Here is a 21,188-nt window from a genome sequence, read left to right as displayed (position 1 = left end):
CGCGGTGCCATGCCGCATAGCGGAACAGCGCGTTGAATCCTACGCCAGAACGGCCCCGGCAGCGCGAATGTCTCGGGCCGTCGCGGTCTGCTGCTTTGTCATAAAAGGGAGTTTCGAAGGGCATGTCATGGGTGCGATCATACCAGCACTAATGCACCGGATCCCATCATAACTCCGCAGTTAGGCGTGCTTGGGCGAGAGAAGTACTGGGATGGGTGACCCCCTGGGAAGTCCTCGTGTTGCACCCTTTTTATTTTTTGCCCGCTTTTTTATTTTTTGATAATATTTATTTTTAATTTTTTGGCTTTTGGCTTTTCCTCTTCGGATAATTTTTTCCCCCCGAAAATAAACTGAGTCCGGAGACTGGCGGTGCCATGCCGCATAGCGGAACAGCGCGTTGAATCCTACGCCAGAACGGCCACGGCAGCGCGAATGTCTCGGGCCGTCGAGGTCTGCTGCTTTGTCATAAAAGGGAGTTTCGAAGGGCATGTCATGGGTGCGATCATACCAGCACTAATGCACCGGATCCCATCAGAACTCCGCAGTTAAGCGTGCTTGGGCGAGAGTAGTACTAGGATGGGTGACCCCCTGGGATGTCCTCGTGTTGCACCCCTTTTATTTTTTGCCCGTTTTTTTATTTTTTGATAACATTTATTTTTTATTTTTCGGCTTTTGGCTTTTCCTCTTCGGATAATTTTTTTCCCCCGAAAATAAACTGAGTCCGGAGACTGGCGGTGCCATGCCGCATAGCGGAACAGCGCGTTGAATCCTACGCCAGAACGGCCCCGGCAGCGCGAATGTCTCGGGCCGTCGAGGTCTGCTGCTTTGTCATAAAAGGGAGTTTCGAAGGGCATGTCATGGGTGCGATCATACCAGCACTAATGCACCGGATCCCATCATAACTCCGCAGTTAGGCGTGCTTGGGCGAGAGAAGTACTAGGATGGGTGACCCCCTGGGAAGTCCTCGTGTTGCACCCTTTTTATTTTTTGCCTGCTTTTTTATTTTTTGATAATATTTATTTTTAATTTTTTGGCTTTTGGCTTTTCCTCTTCGGATAATTTTTTCCCCCAGAAAATAAACTGAGTCCGGAGACTGGCGGTGCCATGCCGCATAGCGGAACAGCGCGTTGAATCCTACGCCAGAACGGCCCCGGCAGCGCGAATGTCTCGGGCCGTCGAGGTCTGCTGCTTTGTCATAAAAGGGAGTTTCGAAGGGCATGTCATGGGTGCGATCATACCAGCACTAATGCACCGGATCCCATCAGAACTCCGCAGTTAAGCGTGCTTGGGCGAGAGTAGTACTAGGATGGGTGACCCCCTGGGAAGTCCTCGTGTTGCACCCCTTTTATTTTTTGCCCGCTTTTTTATTTTTTGATAACATTTATTTTTTATTTTTCGGCTTTTGGCTTTTCCTCTTCGGATAATTTTTTTCCCCCGAAAATAAATTGAGTCCGGAGACTGGCGGTGCCATGCCGCATAGCGGAACAGCGCGTTGAATCCTACGCCAGAACGGCCCCGGCAGCGCGAACGTCTCGGGCCGTCGAGGTCTGCTGCTTTGTCATAAAAGGGAGTTTCGAAGGGCATGTCATGGGTGCGATCATACCAGCACTAATGCACCGGATCCCATCAGAACTCCGCAGTTAAGCGTGCTTTGGCGAGAGTAGTACTAGGATGGGTGACCCCCTGGGAAGTCCTCGTGTTGCACCCTTTTTATTTTTTTCTCCACTTTTTTATTTTTTGATAATATTTATTTTTAATTTTTCGGCTTTTGGCTTTTCCTCTTCAGATAATTTTTTTCCCCCGAAAATAAACTGAGTCCGGAGACTGGCGGTGCCATGCCGCATAGCGGGAATAGCGCGTTGAATCCTACGCCAGAACGGCCCCGGCGGCGCGAATGTCTCGGGCCGTCGAGGTCTGCTGCTTTGTCATAAAAGGGAGTTTCGATGGGCATGTCATGGGTGCGATCATACCAGCACTAATGCACCGGATCCCATCAGAACTCCGCAGTTAAGCGTGCTTGGGCGAGAGTAGTACTAGGATGGGTGACCCCCTGGGAAGTCCTCGTGTTGCACCCCTTTTATTTTTTGCCCGCTTTTTTATTTTTTGATAATATTTATTTTTAATTTTTCGGCTTTTGGCTTTTCCTCTTCGGATAATTTTTTTCCCCCGAAAATAAACTGAGTCCGGAGACTCGCGGTGCCATGCCGCATAGCGGAACAGCGCGTTGAATCCTGCGCCAGAACGGCCCCGGCAGCGCGAATGTCTCGGGCCGTCGCGGTCTGCTGCTTTGTCATAAAAGGGAGTTTCGAAGGGCATGTCATGGGTGCGATCATACCAGCACTAATGCACCGGATCCCATCATAACTCCGCAGTTAGGCGTGCTTGGGCGAGAGAAGTACTAGGATGGGTGACCCCCTGGGAAGTCCTCGTGTTGCACCCTTTTTATTTTTTGCCTGCTTTTTTATTTTTTGATAATATTTATTTTCCATTTTTTGGCTTTTGGCTTTTCCTCTTCGGATAATTTTTTCCCCCAGAAAATAAACTGAGTCCGGAGACTGGCGGTGCCATGCCGCATAGCGGAACAGCGCGTTGAATCCTACGCCAGAACGGCCCCGGCAGCGCGAATGTCTCGGGCCGTCGAGGTCTGCTGCTTTGTCATAAAAGGGAGTTTCGAAGGGCATGTCATGGGTGCGATCATACCAGCACTAATGCACCGGATCCCATCAGAACTCCGCAGTTAAGCGTGCTTGGGCGAGAGTAGTACTAGGATGGGTGACCCCCTGGGAAGTCCTCGTGTTGCACCCCTTTTATTTTTTGCCCGCTTTTTTATTTTTTGATAACATTTATTTTTTATTTTTCGGCTTTTGGCTTTTCCTCTTCGGATAATTTTTTTCCCCCGAAAATAAATTGAGTCCGGAGACTGGCGGTGCCATGCCGCATAGCGGAACAGCGCGTTGAATCCTACGCCAGAACGGCCCCGGCAGCGCGAATGTCTCGGGCCGTCGAGGTCTGCTGCTTTGTCATAAAAGGGAGTTTCGAAGGGCATGTCATGGGTGCGATCATACCAGCACTAATGCACCGGATCCCATCAGAACTCCGCAGTTAAGCGTGCTTGGGCGAGAGTAGTACTAGGATGGGTGACCCCCTGGGAAGTCCTCGTGTTGCACCCCTTTTATTTTTTGCCCGCTTTTTTATTTTTTGATAACATTTATTTTTTATTTTTCGGCTTTTGGCTTTTCCTCTTCGGATAATTTTTTTCCCCCGAAAATAAACTGAGTCCGGAGACTGGCGGTGCCATGCCGCATAGCGGAACAGCGTGTTGAATCCTACGCCAGAACGGCCCCGGCAGCGCGAATGTCTCGGGCCGTCGAGGTCTGCTACTTTGTCATAAAAGGGAGTTTCGAAGGGCATGTCTTGGGTGCGATCATACCAGCACTAATGCACCGGATCCTATCAGAACTCCGCAGTTAAGCGTGCTTGGGCGAGAGTAGTACTAGGATGGGTGAACCCCTGGGAAGTCCTCATGTTGCACCCTTTTTCTTTTTTGCCCGCTTTTTTATTTTTTGATAATATTTATTTTTAATTTTTTGGCTTTTGGCTTTTCCTCTTCGGATAATTTTTTTCCCCCGACAATAAACTGGGTCCGGAGACTGGCGGTGCCATGCCGCATAGCGGGACCAGCGCGTTGAATCCTACGCCAGAACGGCCCCGGCAGCGCGAATGTCTCGGGCCGTCGAGGTCTGCTGCTTTGTCATAAAAGGGAGTTTCGAAGGGCATATCATGGGTGCGATCATACCAGCACTAATGCACCGGATCCCATCAGAACTCCGCAGTTAAGCGTGCTTGGGCGAGAGTAGTACTAGGATGGGTGACCCCCTGGGAAGTCCTCGTGTTGCACCCCTTTTATTTTTTGCCCGCTTTTTTCTTTTTTGATAACATTTATTTTTAATTTTTTGGCTTTTGGCTTTTCCTCTTCGGATAATTTTTTTCCCTCGAAAATAAACTGAGTCCGGAGACTCGCGGTGCCATGCCGCATAGCGGAACAGCGCATTGAATCCTACGCCAGAACGGCCCCGGCAGCGCGAATGTCTCGGGCCGTCGAGGTCTGCTGCTTTGTCATGAAAGGGTGTTTCGATGGGCATGTCATGGGTGCGGTCATACCAGCACTAATGCACCGGATCCCATCAGAACTCCGCAGTTAAGCGTGCTTGGGCGTGAGTAGTACTAGGATGGGTGACCCCCTGGGAAGTCCTCGTGTTGCACCCCTTTTATTTTTTGCCCGCTTTTTTATTTTTTGATAATATTTATTTTTAATTTTTCGGCTTTTGGCTTTTCCTCTTCGGATAATTTTTTTCCCCCGAAAATAAACTGAGTCCGGAGACTCGCGGTGCCATGCCGCATAGCGGAACAGCGCGTTGAATCCTACGCCAGAACGGCCCCGGCAGCGCGAATGTCTCGGGCCGTCGAGGTCTGCTGCTTTGTCATAAAAGGGAGTTTCGAAGGGCATGTCATGGGTGCGATCATACCAGCACTAATGCACCGGATCCCATCAGAACTCCGCAGTTAAGCGTGCTTGGGCGAGAGTAGTACTAGGATGGGTGACCCCCTGGGAAGTCCTCGTGTTGCACCCTTTTTATTTTTTTCTCCACTTTTTTATTTTTTGATAATATTTATTTTTAATTTTTCGGCTTTTGGCTTTTCCTCTTCGGATAATTTTTTTCCCCCGAAAATAAACTGAGTCCGGAGACTGGCGGTGCCATGCCGCATAGCGGGAATAGCGCGTTGAATCCTACGCCAGAACGGCCCCGGCGGCGCGAATGTCTCGGGCCGTCGAGGTCTGCTGCTTTGTCATAAAAGGGAGTTTCGATGGGCATGTCATGGGTGCGATCATACCAGCACTAATGCACCGGATCCCATCAGAACTCCGCAGTTAAGCGTGCTTGGGCGAGAGTAGTACTAGGATGGGTGACCCCCTGGGAAGTCCTCGTGTTGCACCCCTTTTATTTTTTGCCCGCTTTTTTATTTTTTGATAATATTTATTTTTAATTTTTCGGCTTTTGGCTTTTCCTCTTCGGATAATTTTTTTCCTCCGAAAATAAACTGAGTCCGGAGACTCGCGGTGCCATGCCGCATAGCGGAACAGCGCGTTGAATCCTACGCCAGAACGGCCCCGGCAGCGCGAATGTCTCGGGCCGTCGCGGTCTGCTGCCTTGTCATAAAAGGGAGTTTCGAAGGGCATGTCATGGGTGCGATCATACCAGCACTAATGCACCGGATCCCATCATAACTCCGCAGTTAGGCGTGCTTGGGCGAGAGAAGTACTAGGATGGGTGACCCCCTGGGAAGTCCTCGTGTTGCACCCTTTTTATTTTTTGCCCGCTTTTTTATTTTTTGATAATATTTATTTTTAATTTTTTGGCTTTTGGCTTTTCCTCTTCGGATAATTTTTTCCCCCCGAAAATAAACTGAGTCCGGAGACTGGCGGTGCCATGCCGCATAGCGGAACAGCGCGTTGAATCCTACGCCAGAACGGCCCCGGCAGCGCGAATGTCTCGGGCCGTCGAGGTCTGCTGCTTTGTCATAAAAGGGAGTTTCGAAGGGCATGTCATGGGTGCGATCATACCAGCACTAATGCACCGGATCCCATCAGAACTCCGCAGTTAAGCGTGCTTGGGCGAGAGTAGTACTAGGATGGGTGACCCCCTGGGAAGTCCTCGTGTTGCACCCTTTTTATTTTTTTCTCCACTTTTTTATTTTTTGATAATATTTATTTTTAATTTTTCGGCTTTTGGCTTTTCCTCTTCGGATAATTTTTTTCCCCCGAAAATAAACTGAGTCCGGAGACTGGCGGTGCCATGCCGCATAGCGGGAATAGCGCGTTGAATCCTACGCCAGAACGGCCCCGGCGGCGCGAATGTCTCGGGCCGTCGAGGTCTGCTGCTTTGTCATAAAAGGGAGTTTCGATGGGCATGTCATGGGTGCGATCATACCAGCACTAATGCACCGGATCCCATCAGAACTCCGCAGTTAAGCGTGCTTGGGCGAGAGTAGTACTAGGATGGGTGACCCCCTGGGAAGTCCTCGTGTTGCACCCCTTTTATTTTTTGCCCGCTTTTTTATTTTTTGATAATATTTATTTTTAATTTTTCGGCTTTTGGCTTTTCCTCTTCGGATAATTTTTTTCCTCCGAAAATAAACTGAGTCCGGAGACTCGCGGTGCCATGCCGCATAGCGGAACAGCGCGTTGAATCCTACGCCAGAACGGCCCCGGCAGCGCGAATGTCTCGGGCCGTCGCGGTCTGCTGCTTTGTCATAAAAGGGAGTTTCGAAGGGCATGTCATGGGTGCGATCATACCAGCACTAATGCACCGGATCCCATCAGAACTCCGCAGTTAAGCGTGCTTGGGCGAGAGTAGTACTAGGATGGGTGACCCCCTGGGAAGTCCTCGTGTTGCACCCTTTTTATTTTTTTCTCCACTTTTTTATTTTTTGATAATATTTATTTTTAATTTTTCGGCTTTTGGCTTTTCCTCTTCGGATAATTTTTTTCCCCCGAAAATAAACTGAGTCCGGAGACTGGCGGTGCCATGCCGCATAGCGGGAATAGCGCGTTGAATCCTACGCCAGAACGGCCCCGGCGGCGCGAATGTCTCGGGCCGTCGAGGTCTGCTGCTTTGTCATAAAAGGGAGTTTCGATGGGCATGTCATGGGTGCGATCATACCAGCACTAATGCACCGGATCCCATCAGAACTCCGCAGTTAAGCGTGCTTGGGCGAGAGTAGTACTAGGATGGGTGACCCCCTGGGAAGTCCTCGTGTTGCACCCCTTTTATTTTTTGCCCGCTTTTTTATTTTTTGATAATATTTATTTTTAATTTTTCGGCTTTTGGCTTTTCCTCTTCGGATAATTTTTTTCCTCCGAAAATAAACTGAGTCCGGAGACTCGCGGTGCCATGCCGCATAGCGGAACAGCGCGTTGAATCCTACGCCAGAACGGCCCCGGCAGCGCGAATGTCTCGGGCCGTCGCGGTCTGCTGCCTTGTCATAAAAGGGAGTTTCGAAGGGCATGTCATGGGTGCGATCATACCAGCACTAATGCACCGGATCCCATCATAACTCCGCAGTTAGGCGTGCTTGGGCGAGAGAAGTACTAGGATGGGTGACCCCCTGGGAAGTCCTCGTGTTGCACCCTTTTTATTTTTTGCCCGCTTTTTTATTTTTTGATAATATTTATTTTTAATTTTTTGGCTTTTGGCTTTTCCTCTTCGGATAATTTTTTCCCCCCGAAAATAAACTGAGTCCGGAGACTGGCGGTGCCATGCCGCATAGCGGAACAGCGCGTTGAATCCTACGCCAGAACGGCCCCGGCAGCGCGAATGTCTCGGGCCGTCGAGGTCTGCTGCTTTGTCATAAAAGGGAGTTTCGAAGGGCATGTCATGGGTGCGATCATACCAGCACTAATGCACCGGATCCCATCAGAACTCCGCAGTTAAGCGTGCTTGGGCGAGAGTAGTACTAGGATGGGTGACCCCCTGGGAAGTCCTCGTGTTGCACCCTTTTTATTTTTTTCTCCACTTTTTTATTTTTTGATAATATTTATTTTTAATTTTTCGGCTTTTGGCTTTTCCTCTTCGGATAATTTTTTTCCCCCGAAAATAAACTGAGTCCGGAGACTGGCGGTGCCATGCCGCATAGCGGGAATAGCGCGTTGAATCCTACGCCAGAACGGCCCCGGCGGCGCGAATGTCTCGGGCCGTCGAGGTCTGCTGCTTTGTCATAAAAGGGAGTTTCGATGGGCATGTCATGGGTGCGATCATACCAGCACTAATGCACCGGATCCCATCAGAACTCCGCAGTTAAGCGTGCTTGGGCGAGAGTAGTACTAGGATGGGTGACCCCCTGGGAAGTCCTCGTGTTGCACCCCTTTTATTTTTTGCCCGCTTTTTTATTTTTTGATAATATTTATTTTTAATTTTTCGGCTTTTGGCTTTTCCTCTTCGGATAATTTTTTTCCTCCGAAAATAAACTGAGTCCGGAGACTCGCGGTGCCATGCCGCATAGCGGAACAGCGCGTTGAATCCTACGCCAGAATGGCCCCGGCAGCGCGAATGTCTCGGGCCGTCGCGGTCTGCTGCTTTGTCATAAAAGGGAGTTTCGAAGGGCATGTCATGGGTGCGATCATACCAGCACTAATGCACCGGATCCCATCATAACTCCGCAGTTAGGCGTGCTTGGGCGAGAGAAGTACTAGGATGGGTGACCCCCTGGGAAGTCCTCGTGTTGCACCCTTTTTATTTTTTGCCCGCTTTTTTATTTTTTGATAATATTTATTTTTAATTTTTTGGCTTTTGGCTTTTCCTCTTCGGATAATTTTTTCCCCCCGAAAATAAACTGAGTCCGGAGACTGGCGGTGCCATGCCGCATAGCGGAACAGCGCGTTGAATCCTACGCCAGAACGGCCCCGGCAGCGCGAATGTCTCGGGCCGTCGAGGTCTGCTGCTTTGTCATAAAAGGGAGTTTCGAAGGGCATGTCATGGGTGCGATCATACAAGCACTAATGCACCGGATCCCATCAGAACTCCGCAGTTAAGCGTGCTTGGGCGAGAGTAGTGCTAGGATGGGTGACCCCCTGGGAAGTCCTCGTGTTGCACCCCTTTTATTTTTTGCCCGCTTTTTTATTTTTTGATAACATTTATTTTTTATTTTTCGGCTTTTGGCTTTTCCTCTTCGGATAATTTTTTTCCCCCGAAAATAAACTGAGTCCGGAGACTCGCGGTGCCATGCCGCATAGCGGAACAGCGCGTTGAATCCTACGCCAGAACGGCCCCGGCAGCGCGAATGTCTCGGGCCGTCGAGGTCTGCTGCTTTGTCATAAAAGGGAGTTTCGAAGGGCATGTCATGGGTGCGATCATACCAGCACTAATGCACCGGATCCCATCAGAACTCCGCAGTTAAGCGTGCTTGGGCGAGAGTAGTACTAGGATGGGTGACCCCCTGGGAAGTCCTCGTGTTGCACCCCTTTTATTTTTTGCCCGCTTTTTTATTTTTTGATAACATTTATTTTTTATTTTCGGTTTTTGGCTTTTCCTCTTCGGATAATTTTTTTCCCCCGAAAATAAACTGAGTCCGGAGACTGGCGGTGCCATGCCGCATAGCGGAACAGCGTGTTGAATCCTACGCCAGAACGGCCCCGGCAGCGTGAATGTCTCGGGCCGTCGAGGTCTGCTACTTTGTCATAAAAGGGAGTTTCGAAGGGCATGTCTTGGGTGCGATCAAACCAGCACTAATGCACCGGATCCTATCAGAACTCCGCAGTTAAGCGTGCTTGGGCGAGAGTAGTACTAGGATGGGTGACCCCCTGGGAAGTCCTCATGTTGCACCCTTTTTATTTTTTGCCCGCTTTTTTATTTTTTGATAATATTTATTTTTAATTTTTTGGCTTTTGGCTTTTTCTCTTCGGATAATTTTTTTCCCCCGACAATAAACTGGGTCCGGAGACTGGCGGTGCCATGCCGCATAGCGGGACCAGCGCGTTGAATCCTACGCCAGAACGGCCCCGGCAGCGCGAATGTCTCAGGCCGTCGAGGTCTGTTGCTTTGTCATAAAAGGGAGTTTCGAAGGGCATATCATTGGTGCGATCATACCAGCACTAATGCACCGGATCCCATCAGAACTCCGCAGTTAAGCGTGCTTGGGCGAGAGTAGTACTAGGATGGGTGACCCCCTGGGAAGTCCTCGTGTTGCACCCCTTTTATTTTTTGCCCGCTTTTTTCTTTTTTGATAACATTTATTTTTAATTTTTTGGCTTTTGGCTTTTCCTCTTCGGATAATTTTTTTCCCTCGAAAATAAACTGAGTCCGGAGACTCGCGGTGCCATGCCGCATAGCGGAACAGCGCATTGAATCCTACGCCAGAACGGCCCCGGCAGCGCGAATGTCTCGGGCCGTCGAGGTCTGCTGCTTTGTCATAAAAGGGTGTTTCGATGGGCATGTCATGGGTGCGTTCATACCAGCACTAATGCACCGGATCCCATCAGAACTCCGCAGTTAAGCGTGCTTGGGCGAGAGTAGTACTAGGATGGGTGACCCCCTGGGAAGTCCTCGTGTTGCACCCCTTTTATTTTTTGCCCGCTTTTTTATTTTTTGATAATATTTATTTTTAATTTTTCGGCTTTTGGCTTTTCCTCTTCGGATAATTTTTTTCCCCCGAAAATAAACTGAGTCCGGAGACTGGCGGTGCCATGCCGCATAGCGGGAATAGCGCGTTGAAGCCTACGCCAGAACGGCCCCGGCGGCGCGAATGTCTCGGGTCGTCGAGGTCTGCTGCTTTGTCATAAAAGGGAGTTTCGATGGGCATGTCATGGGTGCGATCATACCAGCACTAATGCACCGGATCCCATCAGAACTCCGCAGTTAAGCGTGCTTGGGCGAGAGTAGTACTAGGATGGGTGACCCCCTGGGAAGTCCTCGTGTTGCACCCCTTTTATTTTTTGCCCGCTTTTTTATTTTTTGATAATATTTATTTTTAATTTTTCGGCTTTTGGCTTTTCCTCTTCGGATAATTTTTTTCCCCCGAAAATAAACTGAGTCCGGAGACTCGCGGTGCCATGCCGCATAGCGGAACAGCGCGTTGAATCCTACGCCAGAATGGCCCCGGCAGCGCGAATGTCTCGGGCCGTCGCGGTCTGCTGCTTTGTCATAAAAGGGAGTTTCGAAGGGCATGTCATGGGTGCGATCATACCAGCACTAATGCACCGGATCCCATCATAACTCCGCAGTTAGGCGTGCTTGGGCGAGAGAAGTACTAGGATGGGTGACCCCCTGGGAAGTCCTCGTGTTGCACCCTTTTTATTTTTTGCCCGCTTTTTTATTTTTTGATAATATTTATTTTTAATTTTTTGGCTTTTGGCTTTTCCTCTTCGGATAATTTTTTCCTCCCGAAAATAAACTGAGTCCGGAGACTGGCGGTGCCATGCCGCATAGCGGAACAGCGCGTTGAATCCTACGCCAGAACGGCCCCAGCAGCGCGAATGTCTCGGGCCGTCGAGGTCTGCTGCTTTGTCATAAAAGGGAGTTTCGAAGGGCATGTCATGGGTGCGATCATACCAGCACTAATGCACCGGATCCCATCAGAACTCCGCAGTTAAGCGTGCTTGGGCGAGAGTAGTACTAGGATGGGTGGCCCCCTGGGGAGTCCTCGGGTTGCACCCCTTTTATTTTTTGCCCGCTTTTTTATTTTTTGATAACATTTATTTTTTATTTTTCGGCTTTTGGCTTTTCCTCTTCGGATAATTTTTTTCCCCCGAAAATAAACTGAGTCCGGAGACTGGCGGTGCCATGCCGCATAGCGGAACAGCGCGTTGAATCCTACGCCAGAACGGCCCCGGCAGCGCGAATGTCTCGGGCCGTCGAGGTCTGCTGCTTTGTCATAAAAGGGAGTTTCGAAGGGCATGTCATGGGTGCGATCATACCAGCACTAATGCACCGGATCCCATCAGAACTCCGCAGTTAAGCGTGCTTGGGCGAGAGTAGTACTAGGATGGGTGACCCCCTGGGAAGTCCTCGTGTTGCACCCCTTTTATTTTTTGCCCGCTTTTTTATTTTTTGATAACATTTATTTTTTATTTTTCGGCTTTTGGCTTTTCCTCTTCGGATAATTTTTTTCCCCCGAAAATAAACTGAGTCCGGAGACTGGCGGTGCCATGCCGCATAGCGGGAATAGCGCGTTGAATCCTACGCCAGAACGGCCCCGGCGGCGCGAATGTCTCGGGCCGTCGAGGTCTGCTGCTTTGTCATAAAAGGGAGTTTCGATGGGCATGTCATGGGTGCGATCATACCAGCACTAATGCACCGGATCCCATCAGAACTCCGCAGTTAAGCGTGCTTGGGCGAGAGTAGTACTAGGATGGGTGACCCCCTGGGAAGTCCTCGTGTTGCACCCCTTTTATTTTTTGCCCGCTTTTTTATTTTTTGATAATATTTATTTTTAATTTTTCGGCTTTTGGCTTTTCCTCTTCGGATAATTTTTTTCCCCCGAAAATAAACTGAGTCCGGAGACTCGCGGTGCCATGCCGCATAGCGGAACAGCGCGTTGAATCCTACGCCAGAACGGCCCCGGCAGCGCGAATGTCTCGGGCCGTCGCGGTCTGCTGCTTTGTCATAAAAGGGAGTTTCGAAGGGCATGTCATGGGTGCGATCATACCAGCACTAATGCACCGGATCCCATCATAACTCCGCAGTTAGGCGTGCTTGGGCGAGAGAAGTACTAGGATGGGTGACCCCCTGGGAAGTCCTCGTGTTGCACCCTTTTTATTTTTTGCCCGCTTTTTTATTTTTTGATAATATTTATTTTTAATTTTTTGGCTTTTGGCTTTTCCTCTTCGGATAATTTTTTCCCCCCGAAAATAAACTGAGTCCGGAGACTGGCGGTGCCATGCCGCATAGCGGAACAGCGCGTTGAATCCTACGCCAGAACGGCCCCGGCAGCGCGAATGTCTCGGGCCGTCGAGGTCTGCTGCTTTGTCATAAAAGGGAGTTTCGAAGGGCATGTCATGGGTGCGATCATACAAGCACTAATGCACCGGATCCCATCAGAACTCCGCAGTTAAGCGTGCTTGGGCGAGAGTAGTGCTAGGATGGGTGACCCCCTGGGAAGTCCTCGTGTTGCACCCCTTTTATTTTTTGCCCGCTTTTTTATTTTTTGATAACATTTATTTTTTATTTTTCGGCTTTTGGCTTTTCCTCTTCGGATAATTTTTTTCCCCCGAAAATAAACTGAGTCCGGAGACTCGCGGTGCCATGCCGCATAGCGGAACAGCGCGTTGAATCCTACGCCAGAACGGCCCCGGCAGCGCGAATGTCTCGGGCCGTCGAGGTCTGCTGCTTTGTCATAAAAGGGAGTTTCGAAGGGCATGTCATGGGTGCGATCATACCAGCACTAATGCACCGGATCCCATCAGAACTCCGCAGTTAAGCGTGCTTGGGCGAGAGTAGTACTAGGATGGGTGACCCCCTGGGAAGTCCTCGTGTTGCACCCCTTTTATTTTTTGCCCGCTTTTTTATTTTTTGATAACATTTATTTTTTATTTTCGGTTTTTGGCTTTTCCTCTTCGGATAATTTTTTTCCTCCGAAAATAAACTGAGTCCGGAGACTGGCGGTGCCATGCCGCATAGCGGAACAGCGTGTTGAATCCTACGCCAGAACGGCCCCGGCAGCGTGAATGTCTCGGGCCGTCGAGGTCTGCTACTTTGTCATAAAAGGGAGTTTCGAAGGGCATGTCTTGGGTGCGATCAAACCAGCACTAATGCACCGGATCCTATCAGAACTCCGCAGTTAAGCGTGCTTGGGCGAGAGTAGTACTAGGATGGGTGACCCCCTGGGAAGTCCTCATGTTGCACCCTTTTTATTTTTTGCCCGCTTTTTTATTTTTTGATAATATTTATTTTTAATTTTTTGGCTTTTGGCTTTTTCTCTTCGGATAATTTTTTTCCCCCGACAATAAACTGGGTCCGGAGACTGGCGGTGCCATGCCGCATAGCGGGACCAGCGCGTTGAATCCTACGCCAGAACGGCCCCGGCAGCGCGAATGTCTCAGGCCGTCGAGGTCTGTTGCTTTGTCATAAAAGGGAGTTTCGAAGGGCATATCATTGGTGCGATCATACCAGCACTAATGCACCGGATCCCATCAGAACTCCGCAGTTAAGCGTGCTTGGGCGAGAGTAGTACTAGGATGGGTGACCCCCTGGGAAGTCCTCGTGTTGCACCCCTTTTATTTTTTGCCCGCTTTTTTCTTTTTTGATAACATTTATTTTTAATTTTTTGGCTTTTGGCTTTTCCTCTTCGGATAATTTTTTTCCCTCGAAAATAAACTGAGTCCGGAGACTCGCGGTGCCATGCCGCATAGCGGAACAGCGCATTGAATCCTACGCCAGAACGGCCCCGGCAGCGCGAATGTCTCGGGCCGTCGAGGTCTGCTGCTTTGTCATAAAAGGGTGTTTCGATGGGCATGTCATGGGTGCGTTCATACCAGCACTAATGCACCGGATCCCATCAGAACTCCGCAGTTAAGCGTGCTTGGGCGAGAGTAGTACTAGGATGGGTGACCCCCTGGGAAGTCCTCGTGTTGCACCCCTTTTATTTTTTGCCCGCTTTTTTATTTTTTGATAATATTTATTTTTAATTTTTCGGCTTTTGGCTTTTCCTCTTCGGATAATTTTTTTCCCCCGAAAATAAACTGAGTCCGGAGACTGGCGGTGCCATGCCGCATAGCGGGAATAGCGCGTTGAAGCCTACGCCAGAACGGCCCCGGCGGCGCGAATGTCTCGGGTCGTCGAGGTCTGCTGCTTTGTCATAAAAGGGAGTTTCGATGGGCATGTCATGGGTGCGATCATACCAGCACTAATGCACCGGATCCCATCAGAACTCCGCAGTTAAGCGTGCTTGGGCGAGAGTAGTACTAGGATGGGTGACCCCCTGGGAAGTCCTCGTGTTGCACCCCTTTTATTTTTTGCCCGCTTTTTTATTTTTTGATAATATTTATTTTTAATTTTTCGGCTTTTGGCTTTTCCTCTTCGGATAATTTTTTTCCCCCGAAAATAAACTGAGTCCGGAGACTCGCGGTGCCATGCCGCATAGCGGAACAGCGCGTTGAATCCTACGCCAGAATGGCCCCGGCAGCGCGAATGTCTCGGGCCGTCGCGGTCTGCTGCTTTGTCATAAAAGGGAGTTTCGAAGGGCATGTCATGGGTGCGATCATACCAGCACTAATGCACCGGATCCCATCATAACTCCGCAGTTAGGCGTGCTTGGGCGAGAGAAGTACTAGGATGGGTGACCCCCTGGGAAGTCCTCGTGTTGCACCCTTTTTATTTTTTGCCCGCTTTTTTATTTTTTGATAATATTTATTTTTAATTTTTTGGCTTTTGGCTTTTCCTCTTCGGATAATTTTTTCCTCCCGAAAATAAACTGAGTCCGGAGACTGGCGGTGCCATGCCGCATAGCGGAACAGCGCGTTGAATCCTACGCCAGAACGGCCCCAGCAGCGCGAATGTCTCGGGCCGTCGAGGTCTGCTGCTTTGTCATAAAAGGGAGTTTCGAAGGGCATGTCATGGGTGCGATCATACCAGCACTAATGCACCGGATCCCATCAGAACTCCGCAGTTAAGCGTGCTTGGGCGAGAGTAGTACTAGGATGGGTGGCCCCCTAGGAAGTCCTCGGGTTGCACCCCTTTTATTTTTTGCCCGCTTTTTTATTTTTTGATAACATTTATTTTTTATTTTTCGGCTTTTGGCTTTTCCTCTTCGGATAATTTTTTTCCCCCGAAAATAAACTGAGTCCGGAGACTGGCGGTGCCATGCCGCATAGCGGAACAGCGCGTTGAATCCTACGCCAGAACGGCCCCGGCAGCGCGAATGTCTCGGGCCGTCGAGGTCTGCTGCTTTGTCATAAAAGGGAGTTTCGAAGGGCATGTCATGGGTGCGATCATACCAGCACTAATGCACCGGATCCCATCAGAACTCCGCAGTTAAGCGTGCTTGGGCGAGAGTAGTACTAGGATGGGTGACCCCCTGGGAAGTCCTCGTGTTGCACCCCTTTTATTTTTTGCCCGCTTTTTTATTTTTTGATAACATTTATTTTTTATTTTTCGGCTTTTGGCTTTTCCTCTTCGGATAATTTTTTTCCCCCGAAAATAAACTGAGTCCGGAGACTGGCGGTGCCATGCCGCATAGCGGGAATAGCGCGTTGAATCCTACGCCAGAACGGCCCCGGCGGCGCGAATGTCTCGGGCCGTCGAGGTCTGCTGCTTTGTCATAAAAGGGAGTTTCGATGGGCATGTCATGGGTGCGATCATACCAGCACTAATGCACCGGATCCCATCAGAACTCCGCAGTTAAGCGTGCTTGGGCGAGAGTAGTACTAGGATGGGTGACCCCCTGGGAAGTCCTCGTGTTGCACCCCTTTTATTTTTTGCCCGCTTTTTTATTTTTTGATAATATTTATTTTTAATTTTTCGGCTTTTGGCTTTTCCTCTTCGGATAATTTTTTTCCCCCGAAAATAAACTGAGTCCGGAGACTCGCGGTGCCATGCCGCATAGCGGAACAGCGCGTTGAATCCTACGCCAGAACGGCCCCGGCAGCGCGAATGTCTCGGGCCGTCGCGGTCTGCTGCTTTGTCATAAAAGGGAGTTTCGAAGGGCATGTCATGGGTGCGATCATACCAGCACTAATGCACCGGATCCCATCATAACTCCGCAGTTAGGCGTGCTTGGGCGAGAGAAGTACTAGGATGGGTGACCCCCTGGGAAGTCCTCGTGTTGCACCCTTTTTATTTTTTGCCCGCTTTTTTATTTTTTGATAATATTTATTTTTAATTTTTTGGCTTTTGGCTTTTCCTCTTCGGATAATTTTTTCCCCCCAAAAATAAACTGAGTCCGGAGACTGGCGGTGCCATGCCGCATAGCGGAACAGCGCGTTGAATCCTACGCCAGAACGGCCCCGGCAGCGCGAATGTCTCGGGCCGTCGAGGTCTGCTGCTTTGTCATAAAAGGGAGTTTCGAAGGGCATGTCATGGGTGCGATCATACCAGCACTAATGCACCGGATCCCATCAGAACTCCGCAGTTAAGCGTGCTTGGGCGAGAGTAGTACTAGGATGGGTGACCCCCTGGGAAGTCCTCGTGTTGCACCCTTTTTATTTTTTTCTCCACTTTTTTATTTTTTGATAATATTTATTTTTAATTTTTCGGCTTTTGGCTTTTCCTCTTCGGATAATTTTTTTCCCCCGAAAATAAACTGAGTCCGGAGACTGGCGGTGCCATGCCGCATAGCGGGAATAGCGCGTTGAATCCTACGCCAGAACGGCCCCGGCGGCGCGAATGTCTCGGGCCGTCGAGGTCTGCTGCTTTGTCATAAAAGGGAGTTTCGATGGGCATGTCATGGGTGCGATCATACCAGCACTAATGCACCGGATCCCATCAGAACTCCGCAGTTAAGCGTGCTTGGGCGAGAGTAGTACTAGGATGGGTGACCCCCTGGGAAGTCCTCGTGTTGCACCCCTTTTATTTTTTGCCCGCTTTTTTATTTTTTGATAATATTTATTTTTAATTTTTCGGCTTTTGGCTTTTCCTCTTCGGATAATTTTTTTCCTCCGAAAATAAACTGAGTCCGGAGACTCGCGGTGCCATGCCGCATAGCGGAACAGCGCGTTGAATCCTACGCCAGAACGGCCCCGGCAGCGCGAATGTCTCGGGCCGTCGCGGTCTGCTGCTTTGTCATAAAAGGGAGTTTCGAAGGGCATGTCATGGGTGCGATCATACCAGCACTAATGCACCGGATCCCATCATAACTCCGCAGTTAGGCGTGCTTGGGCGAGAGAAGTACTAGGATGGGTGACCCCCTGGAAAGTCCTCGTGTTGCACCCTTTTTATTTTTTGCCCGCTTTTTTATTTTTTGATAATATTTATTTTTAATTTTTTGGCTTTTGGCTTTTCCTCTTCGGATAATTTTTTCCCCCCGAAAATAAACTGAGTCCGGAGACTGGCGGTGCCATGCCGCATAGCGGAACAGCGCGTTGAATCCTACGCCAGAACGGCCCCGGCAGCGCGAATGTCTCGGGCCGTCGAGGTCTGCTGCTTTGTCATAAAAGGGAGTTTCGAAGGGCATGTCATGGGTGCGATCATACCAGCACTAATGCACCGGATCCCATCAGAACTCCGCAGTTAAGCGTGCTTGGGCGAGAGTAGTGCTAGGATGGGTGACCCCCTGGGAAGTCCTCGTGTTGCACCCCTTTTATTTTTTGCCCGCTTTTTTATTTTTTGATAACATTTATTTTTTATTTTTCGGCTTTTGGCTTTTCCTCTTCGGATAATTTTTTTCCCCCGAAAATAAACTGAGTCCGGAGACTGGCGGTGCCATGCCGCATAGCGGAACAGCGCGTTGAATCCTACGCCAGAACGGCCCCGGCAGCGCGAATGTCTCGGGCCGTCGAGGTCTGCTGCTTTGTCATAAAAGGGAGTTTCGAAGGGCATGTCATGGGTGCGATCATACCAGCACTAATGCACCGGATCCCATCAGAACTCCGCAGTTAAGCGTGCTTGGGCGAGAGTAGTACTAGGATGGGTGACCCCCTGGGAAGTCCTCGTGTTGCACCCCTTTTATTTTTTGCCCGCTTTTTTATTTTTTGATAACATTTATTTTTTATTTTCGGCTTTTGGCTTTTCCTCTTCGGATAATTTTTTTCCCCCGAAAATAAACTGAGTCCGGAGACTGGCGGTGCCATGCCGCATAGCGGAACAGCGTGTTGAATCCTACGCCAGAACGGCCCCGGCAGCGTGAATGTCTCGGGCCGTCGAGGTCTGCTACTTTGTCATAAAAGGGAGTTTCGAAGGGCATGTCTTGGGTGCGATCAAACCAGCACTAATGCACCGGATCCTATCAGAACTCCGCAGTTAAGCGTGCTTGGGCGAGAGTAGTACTAGGATGGGTGACCCCCTGGGAAGTCCTCATGTTGCACCCTTTTTATTTTTTGCCCGCTTTTTTATTTTTTGATAATATTTATTTTTAATTTTTTGGCTTTTGGCTTTTTCTCTTCGGATAATTTTTTTCCCCCGACAATAAACTGGGTCCGGAGACTGGCGGTGCCATGCCGCATAGCGGGACCAGCGCGTTGAATCCTACGCCAGAACGGCTCCGGCAGCGCGAATGTCTCAGGCCGTCGAGGTCTGTTGCTTTGTCATAAAAGGGAGTTTCGAAGGGCATATCATTGGTGCGATCATACCAGCACTAATGCACCGGATCCCATCAGAACTCCGCAGTTAAGCGTGCTTGGGCGAGAGTAGTACTAGGATGGGTGACCCCCTGGGAAGTCCTCGTGTTGCACCCCTTTTATTTTTTGCCCGCTTTTTTCTTTTTTGATAACATTTATTTTTAATTTTTTGGCTTTTGGCTTTTCCTCTTCGGATAATTTTTTTCCCTCGAAAATAAACTGAGTCCGGAGACTCGCGGTGCCATGCCGCATAGCGGAACAGCGCATTGAATCCTACGCCAGAACGGCCCCGGCAGCGCGAATGTCTCGGGCCGTCGAGGTCTGCTGCTTTGTCATAAAAGGGTGTTTCGATGGGCATGTCATGGGTGCGTTCATACCAGCACTAATGCACCGGATCCCATCAGAACTCCGCAGTTAAGCGTGCTTGGGCGAGAGTAGTACTAGGATGGGTGACCCCCTGGGAAGTCCTCGTGTTGCACCCCTTTTATTTTTTGCCCGCTTTTTTATTTTTTGATAATATTTATTTTTAATTTTTCGGCTTTTGGCTTTTCCTCTTCGGATAATTTTTTTCCCCCGAAAATAAACTGAGTCCGGAGACTGGCGGTGCCATGCCGCATAGCGGGAATAGCGCGTTGAAGCCTACGCCAGAACGGCCCCGGCGGCGCGAATGTCTCGGGCCGTCGAGGTCTGCTGCTTTGTCATAAAAGGGAGTTTCGATGGGCATGTCATGGGTGCGATCATACCAGCACTAATGCACCGGATCCCATCAGAACTCCGCAGTTAAGCGTGCTTGGGCGAGAGTAGTACTAGGATGGGTGACCCCCTGGGAAGTCCTCGTGTTGCACCCCTTTTATTTTTTGCCCGCTTTTTTATTTTTTGATAATATTTATTTTTAATTTTTTGGCTTTTGGCTTTTCCTCTTCGGATAATTTTTTCCTCCCGAAAATAAACTGAGTCCGGAGACTGGCGGTGCCATGCCGCATAGCGGAACAGCGCGTTGAATCCTACGCCAGAACGGCCCCGGCAGCGCGAATGTCTCGGGCCGTCGAGGTCTGCTGCTTTGTCATAAAAGGGAGTTTCGAAGGGCATGTCATGGGTGCGATCATACCAGCACTAATGCACCGGATCCCATCAGAACTCCGCAGTTAAGCGTGCTTGGGCGAGAGTAGTACTAGGATGGGTGGCCCCCTGGGAAGTCCTCGGGTTGCACCCCTTTTATTTTTTGCCCGCTTTTTTATTTTTTGATAACATTTATTTTTTATTTTTCGGCTTTTGGCTTTTCCTCTTCGGATAATTTTTTTCCCCCGAAAATAAACTGAGTCCGGAGACTGGCGGTGCCATGCCGCATAGCGGAACAGCGCGTTGAATCCTACGCCAGAACGGCCCCGGCAGCGCGAATGTCTCGGGCCGTCGAGGTCTGCTGCTTTGTCATAAAAGGGAGTTTCGAAGGGCATGTCATGGGTGCGATCATACCAGCACTAATGCACCGGATCCCATCAGAACTCCGCAGTTAAGCGTGCTTGGGCGAGAGTAGTACTAGGATGGGTGACCCCCTGGGAAGTCCTCGTGTTGCACCCCTTTTATTTTTTGCCCGCTTTTTTATTTTTTGATAACATTTATTTTTTATTTTTCGGCTTTTGGCTTTTCCTCTTCGGATAATTTTTTTCCCCCGAAAATAAACTGAGTCCGGAGACTGGCGGTGCCATGCCGCATAGCGGGAATAGCGCGTTGAATCCTACGCCAGAACGGCCCCGGCGGCGCGAATGTCTCGGGCCGTCGAGGTCTGCTGCTTTGTCATAAAAGGGAGTTTCGATGGGCATGTCATGGGTGCGATCATACCAGCACTAATGCACCGGATCCCATCAGAACTCCGCAGTTAAGCGTGCTTGGGCGAGAGTAGTACTAGGATGGGTGACCCCCTGGGAAGTCCTCGTATTGCACCCCTTTTATTTTTTGCCCGCTTTTTTATTTTTTGATAATATTTATTTTTAATTTTTCGGCTTTTGGCTTTTCCTCTTCGGATAATTTTTTTCCCCCGAAAATAAACTGAGTCCGGAGACTCGCGGTGCCATGCCGCATAGCGGAACAGCGCGTTGAATCCTACGCCAGAACGGCCCCGGCAGCGCGAATGTCTCGGGCCGTCGCGGTCTGCTGCTTTGTCATAAAAGGGAGTTTCGAAGGGCATGTCATGGGTGCGATCATACTCGTGTTGCACCCTTTTTATTTTTTGCCCGCTTTTTTATTTTTTGATAATATTTATTTTTAATTTTTTGGCTTTTGGCTTTTCCTCTTCGGATAATTTTTTCCCCCCGAAAATAAACTGAGTCCGGAGACTGGCGGTGCCATGCCGCATAGCGGAACAGCGCGTTGAATCCTACGCCAGAACGGCCCCGGCAGCGCGAATATCTCGGGCCGTCGAGGTCTG

General features: G+C 49.7%; 46 non-coding genes and 11 pseudogenes across 46 annotated transcripts; all 57 read left to right on the top strand.

The window, feature by feature from the left end:
* Positions 1-129: 129 nt before the first annotated feature.
* On the top strand, positions 130-248 carry LOC149763206 (5S ribosomal RNA). Its single transcript, XR_016409034.1, has one exon. It is a non-coding gene; the product is annotated as a 5S ribosomal RNA (ribosomal RNA).
* A 246-nt stretch (positions 249-494) lies between these two features.
* Positions 495-613, top strand: LOC149763205 (5S ribosomal RNA). Its single transcript, XR_016403791.1, has one exon. It is a non-coding gene; the product is annotated as a 5S ribosomal RNA (ribosomal RNA).
* Positions 614-859: 246 nt separating this feature from the next.
* On the top strand, positions 860-978 carry LOC149763204 (5S ribosomal RNA; annotated as a pseudogene).
* A 246-nt stretch (positions 979-1,224) lies between these two features.
* On the top strand, positions 1,225-1,343 carry LOC149763203 (5S ribosomal RNA). Its single transcript, XR_016410666.1, has one exon. It is a non-coding gene; the product is annotated as a 5S ribosomal RNA (ribosomal RNA).
* Positions 1,344-1,589: 246 nt separating this feature from the next.
* LOC149763202 (5S ribosomal RNA) lies at positions 1,590-1,708 on the top strand. Its single transcript, XR_016404766.1, has one exon. It is a non-coding gene; the product is annotated as a 5S ribosomal RNA (ribosomal RNA).
* A 248-nt stretch (positions 1,709-1,956) lies between these two features.
* LOC149763201 (5S ribosomal RNA) lies at positions 1,957-2,075 on the top strand. The gene has a single exon (XR_016410665.1). It is a non-coding gene; the product is annotated as a 5S ribosomal RNA (ribosomal RNA).
* Positions 2,076-2,321: 246 nt separating this feature from the next.
* LOC149763200 (5S ribosomal RNA) lies at positions 2,322-2,440 on the top strand (annotated as a pseudogene).
* Positions 2,441-2,686: 246 nt separating this feature from the next.
* Positions 2,687-2,805, top strand: LOC149763199 (5S ribosomal RNA). Its single transcript, XR_016410663.1, has one exon. It is a non-coding gene; the product is annotated as a 5S ribosomal RNA (ribosomal RNA).
* A 246-nt stretch (positions 2,806-3,051) lies between these two features.
* Positions 3,052-3,170, top strand: LOC149763198 (5S ribosomal RNA). The gene has a single exon (XR_016410662.1). It is a non-coding gene; the product is annotated as a 5S ribosomal RNA (ribosomal RNA).
* A 246-nt stretch (positions 3,171-3,416) lies between these two features.
* Positions 3,417-3,535, top strand: LOC149763197 (5S ribosomal RNA; annotated as a pseudogene).
* A 247-nt stretch (positions 3,536-3,782) lies between these two features.
* LOC149763196 (5S ribosomal RNA) lies at positions 3,783-3,901 on the top strand. The gene has a single exon (XR_016410661.1). It is a non-coding gene; the product is annotated as a 5S ribosomal RNA (ribosomal RNA).
* Positions 3,902-4,147: 246 nt separating this feature from the next.
* LOC149763195 (5S ribosomal RNA) lies at positions 4,148-4,266 on the top strand. Its single transcript, XR_016400689.1, has one exon. It is a non-coding gene; the product is annotated as a 5S ribosomal RNA (ribosomal RNA).
* A 246-nt stretch (positions 4,267-4,512) lies between these two features.
* LOC149763194 (5S ribosomal RNA) lies at positions 4,513-4,631 on the top strand. Its single transcript, XR_016412232.1, has one exon. It is a non-coding gene; the product is annotated as a 5S ribosomal RNA (ribosomal RNA).
* Positions 4,632-4,879: 248 nt separating this feature from the next.
* Positions 4,880-4,998, top strand: LOC149763193 (5S ribosomal RNA). The gene has a single exon (XR_016410660.1). It is a non-coding gene; the product is annotated as a 5S ribosomal RNA (ribosomal RNA).
* A 246-nt stretch (positions 4,999-5,244) lies between these two features.
* LOC149763192 (5S ribosomal RNA) lies at positions 5,245-5,363 on the top strand (annotated as a pseudogene).
* Positions 5,364-5,609: 246 nt separating this feature from the next.
* On the top strand, positions 5,610-5,728 carry LOC149763191 (5S ribosomal RNA). The gene has a single exon (XR_016412231.1). It is a non-coding gene; the product is annotated as a 5S ribosomal RNA (ribosomal RNA).
* Positions 5,729-5,976: 248 nt separating this feature from the next.
* LOC149763190 (5S ribosomal RNA) lies at positions 5,977-6,095 on the top strand. Its single transcript, XR_016410659.1, has one exon. It is a non-coding gene; the product is annotated as a 5S ribosomal RNA (ribosomal RNA).
* Positions 6,096-6,341: 246 nt separating this feature from the next.
* Positions 6,342-6,460, top strand: LOC149763189 (5S ribosomal RNA). The gene has a single exon (XR_016412230.1). It is a non-coding gene; the product is annotated as a 5S ribosomal RNA (ribosomal RNA).
* A 248-nt stretch (positions 6,461-6,708) lies between these two features.
* Positions 6,709-6,827, top strand: LOC149763188 (5S ribosomal RNA). Its single transcript, XR_016410658.1, has one exon. It is a non-coding gene; the product is annotated as a 5S ribosomal RNA (ribosomal RNA).
* A 246-nt stretch (positions 6,828-7,073) lies between these two features.
* Positions 7,074-7,192, top strand: LOC149763187 (5S ribosomal RNA; annotated as a pseudogene).
* A 246-nt stretch (positions 7,193-7,438) lies between these two features.
* Positions 7,439-7,557, top strand: LOC149763186 (5S ribosomal RNA). The gene has a single exon (XR_016412229.1). It is a non-coding gene; the product is annotated as a 5S ribosomal RNA (ribosomal RNA).
* Positions 7,558-7,805: 248 nt separating this feature from the next.
* Positions 7,806-7,924, top strand: LOC149763185 (5S ribosomal RNA). Its single transcript, XR_016410657.1, has one exon. It is a non-coding gene; the product is annotated as a 5S ribosomal RNA (ribosomal RNA).
* Positions 7,925-8,170: 246 nt separating this feature from the next.
* On the top strand, positions 8,171-8,289 carry LOC149763184 (5S ribosomal RNA; annotated as a pseudogene).
* A 246-nt stretch (positions 8,290-8,535) lies between these two features.
* Positions 8,536-8,654, top strand: LOC149763183 (5S ribosomal RNA). The gene has a single exon (XR_016407795.1). It is a non-coding gene; the product is annotated as a 5S ribosomal RNA (ribosomal RNA).
* A 246-nt stretch (positions 8,655-8,900) lies between these two features.
* LOC149763182 (5S ribosomal RNA) lies at positions 8,901-9,019 on the top strand. The gene has a single exon (XR_016410656.1). It is a non-coding gene; the product is annotated as a 5S ribosomal RNA (ribosomal RNA).
* A 245-nt stretch (positions 9,020-9,264) lies between these two features.
* LOC149763181 (5S ribosomal RNA) lies at positions 9,265-9,383 on the top strand. Its single transcript, XR_016408783.1, has one exon. It is a non-coding gene; the product is annotated as a 5S ribosomal RNA (ribosomal RNA).
* Positions 9,384-9,630: 247 nt separating this feature from the next.
* Positions 9,631-9,749, top strand: LOC149763180 (5S ribosomal RNA). The gene has a single exon (XR_016401876.1). It is a non-coding gene; the product is annotated as a 5S ribosomal RNA (ribosomal RNA).
* Positions 9,750-9,995: 246 nt separating this feature from the next.
* On the top strand, positions 9,996-10,114 carry LOC149763179 (5S ribosomal RNA). The gene has a single exon (XR_016402749.1). It is a non-coding gene; the product is annotated as a 5S ribosomal RNA (ribosomal RNA).
* A 247-nt stretch (positions 10,115-10,361) lies between these two features.
* Positions 10,362-10,480, top strand: LOC149763178 (5S ribosomal RNA). Its single transcript, XR_016410655.1, has one exon. It is a non-coding gene; the product is annotated as a 5S ribosomal RNA (ribosomal RNA).
* Positions 10,481-10,726: 246 nt separating this feature from the next.
* LOC149763177 (5S ribosomal RNA) lies at positions 10,727-10,845 on the top strand (annotated as a pseudogene).
* A 246-nt stretch (positions 10,846-11,091) lies between these two features.
* Positions 11,092-11,210, top strand: LOC149763176 (5S ribosomal RNA). Its single transcript, XR_016407708.1, has one exon. It is a non-coding gene; the product is annotated as a 5S ribosomal RNA (ribosomal RNA).
* A 246-nt stretch (positions 11,211-11,456) lies between these two features.
* LOC149763175 (5S ribosomal RNA) lies at positions 11,457-11,575 on the top strand. Its single transcript, XR_016410654.1, has one exon. It is a non-coding gene; the product is annotated as a 5S ribosomal RNA (ribosomal RNA).
* A 247-nt stretch (positions 11,576-11,822) lies between these two features.
* On the top strand, positions 11,823-11,941 carry LOC149763174 (5S ribosomal RNA). Its single transcript, XR_016410652.1, has one exon. It is a non-coding gene; the product is annotated as a 5S ribosomal RNA (ribosomal RNA).
* A 246-nt stretch (positions 11,942-12,187) lies between these two features.
* On the top strand, positions 12,188-12,306 carry LOC149763173 (5S ribosomal RNA; annotated as a pseudogene).
* Positions 12,307-12,552: 246 nt separating this feature from the next.
* Positions 12,553-12,671, top strand: LOC149763172 (5S ribosomal RNA). Its single transcript, XR_016407793.1, has one exon. It is a non-coding gene; the product is annotated as a 5S ribosomal RNA (ribosomal RNA).
* A 246-nt stretch (positions 12,672-12,917) lies between these two features.
* Positions 12,918-13,036, top strand: LOC149763171 (5S ribosomal RNA). Its single transcript, XR_016410651.1, has one exon. It is a non-coding gene; the product is annotated as a 5S ribosomal RNA (ribosomal RNA).
* Positions 13,037-13,281: 245 nt separating this feature from the next.
* On the top strand, positions 13,282-13,400 carry LOC149763170 (5S ribosomal RNA). Its single transcript, XR_016408782.1, has one exon. It is a non-coding gene; the product is annotated as a 5S ribosomal RNA (ribosomal RNA).
* A 247-nt stretch (positions 13,401-13,647) lies between these two features.
* Positions 13,648-13,766, top strand: LOC149763169 (5S ribosomal RNA). The gene has a single exon (XR_016401875.1). It is a non-coding gene; the product is annotated as a 5S ribosomal RNA (ribosomal RNA).
* Positions 13,767-14,012: 246 nt separating this feature from the next.
* Positions 14,013-14,131, top strand: LOC149763168 (5S ribosomal RNA). The gene has a single exon (XR_016402748.1). It is a non-coding gene; the product is annotated as a 5S ribosomal RNA (ribosomal RNA).
* A 247-nt stretch (positions 14,132-14,378) lies between these two features.
* On the top strand, positions 14,379-14,497 carry LOC149763167 (5S ribosomal RNA). Its single transcript, XR_016410650.1, has one exon. It is a non-coding gene; the product is annotated as a 5S ribosomal RNA (ribosomal RNA).
* A 246-nt stretch (positions 14,498-14,743) lies between these two features.
* Positions 14,744-14,862, top strand: LOC149763166 (5S ribosomal RNA; annotated as a pseudogene).
* Positions 14,863-15,108: 246 nt separating this feature from the next.
* Positions 15,109-15,227, top strand: LOC149763165 (5S ribosomal RNA). Its single transcript, XR_016406918.1, has one exon. It is a non-coding gene; the product is annotated as a 5S ribosomal RNA (ribosomal RNA).
* A 246-nt stretch (positions 15,228-15,473) lies between these two features.
* LOC149763164 (5S ribosomal RNA) lies at positions 15,474-15,592 on the top strand. The gene has a single exon (XR_016410649.1). It is a non-coding gene; the product is annotated as a 5S ribosomal RNA (ribosomal RNA).
* Positions 15,593-15,839: 247 nt separating this feature from the next.
* On the top strand, positions 15,840-15,958 carry LOC149763163 (5S ribosomal RNA). The gene has a single exon (XR_016410648.1). It is a non-coding gene; the product is annotated as a 5S ribosomal RNA (ribosomal RNA).
* Positions 15,959-16,204: 246 nt separating this feature from the next.
* Positions 16,205-16,323, top strand: LOC149763162 (5S ribosomal RNA; annotated as a pseudogene).
* Positions 16,324-16,569: 246 nt separating this feature from the next.
* LOC149763161 (5S ribosomal RNA) lies at positions 16,570-16,688 on the top strand. Its single transcript, XR_016412227.1, has one exon. It is a non-coding gene; the product is annotated as a 5S ribosomal RNA (ribosomal RNA).
* A 248-nt stretch (positions 16,689-16,936) lies between these two features.
* On the top strand, positions 16,937-17,055 carry LOC149763160 (5S ribosomal RNA). Its single transcript, XR_016410647.1, has one exon. It is a non-coding gene; the product is annotated as a 5S ribosomal RNA (ribosomal RNA).
* Positions 17,056-17,301: 246 nt separating this feature from the next.
* On the top strand, positions 17,302-17,420 carry LOC149763159 (5S ribosomal RNA; annotated as a pseudogene).
* A 246-nt stretch (positions 17,421-17,666) lies between these two features.
* LOC149763158 (5S ribosomal RNA) lies at positions 17,667-17,785 on the top strand. Its single transcript, XR_016403384.1, has one exon. It is a non-coding gene; the product is annotated as a 5S ribosomal RNA (ribosomal RNA).
* Positions 17,786-18,031: 246 nt separating this feature from the next.
* Positions 18,032-18,150, top strand: LOC149763157 (5S ribosomal RNA). Its single transcript, XR_016410646.1, has one exon. It is a non-coding gene; the product is annotated as a 5S ribosomal RNA (ribosomal RNA).
* A 245-nt stretch (positions 18,151-18,395) lies between these two features.
* Positions 18,396-18,514, top strand: LOC149763156 (5S ribosomal RNA). The gene has a single exon (XR_016408781.1). It is a non-coding gene; the product is annotated as a 5S ribosomal RNA (ribosomal RNA).
* A 247-nt stretch (positions 18,515-18,761) lies between these two features.
* On the top strand, positions 18,762-18,880 carry LOC149763155 (5S ribosomal RNA). Its single transcript, XR_016401874.1, has one exon. It is a non-coding gene; the product is annotated as a 5S ribosomal RNA (ribosomal RNA).
* A 246-nt stretch (positions 18,881-19,126) lies between these two features.
* Positions 19,127-19,245, top strand: LOC149763154 (5S ribosomal RNA). The gene has a single exon (XR_016402747.1). It is a non-coding gene; the product is annotated as a 5S ribosomal RNA (ribosomal RNA).
* A 247-nt stretch (positions 19,246-19,492) lies between these two features.
* LOC149763153 (5S ribosomal RNA) lies at positions 19,493-19,611 on the top strand. The gene has a single exon (XR_016410645.1). It is a non-coding gene; the product is annotated as a 5S ribosomal RNA (ribosomal RNA).
* A 246-nt stretch (positions 19,612-19,857) lies between these two features.
* On the top strand, positions 19,858-19,976 carry LOC149763152 (5S ribosomal RNA). The gene has a single exon (XR_016404419.1). It is a non-coding gene; the product is annotated as a 5S ribosomal RNA (ribosomal RNA).
* Positions 19,977-20,222: 246 nt separating this feature from the next.
* On the top strand, positions 20,223-20,341 carry LOC149763151 (5S ribosomal RNA). Its single transcript, XR_016410644.1, has one exon. It is a non-coding gene; the product is annotated as a 5S ribosomal RNA (ribosomal RNA).
* Positions 20,342-20,588: 247 nt separating this feature from the next.
* On the top strand, positions 20,589-20,707 carry LOC149763150 (5S ribosomal RNA). Its single transcript, XR_016407285.1, has one exon. It is a non-coding gene; the product is annotated as a 5S ribosomal RNA (ribosomal RNA).
* The last annotated feature ends 481 nt before the right edge of the window (positions 20,708-21,188 follow it).

This window comes from Phoenix dactylifera, chromosome 4 (assembly GCF_051530095.1).
Source record: "Phoenix dactylifera cultivar Ajwa chromosome 4, Ajwa_hap1_PhDact_Kaust_v1.1, whole genome shotgun sequence".
In the NCBI taxonomy this organism is placed as follows: Eukaryota; Viridiplantae; Streptophyta; class Magnoliopsida; order Arecales; family Arecaceae; genus Phoenix; species Phoenix dactylifera.
Note: the sequence above shows the minus strand (reverse complement) of the source record. Positions and strands in the feature narration are given on the sequence as shown.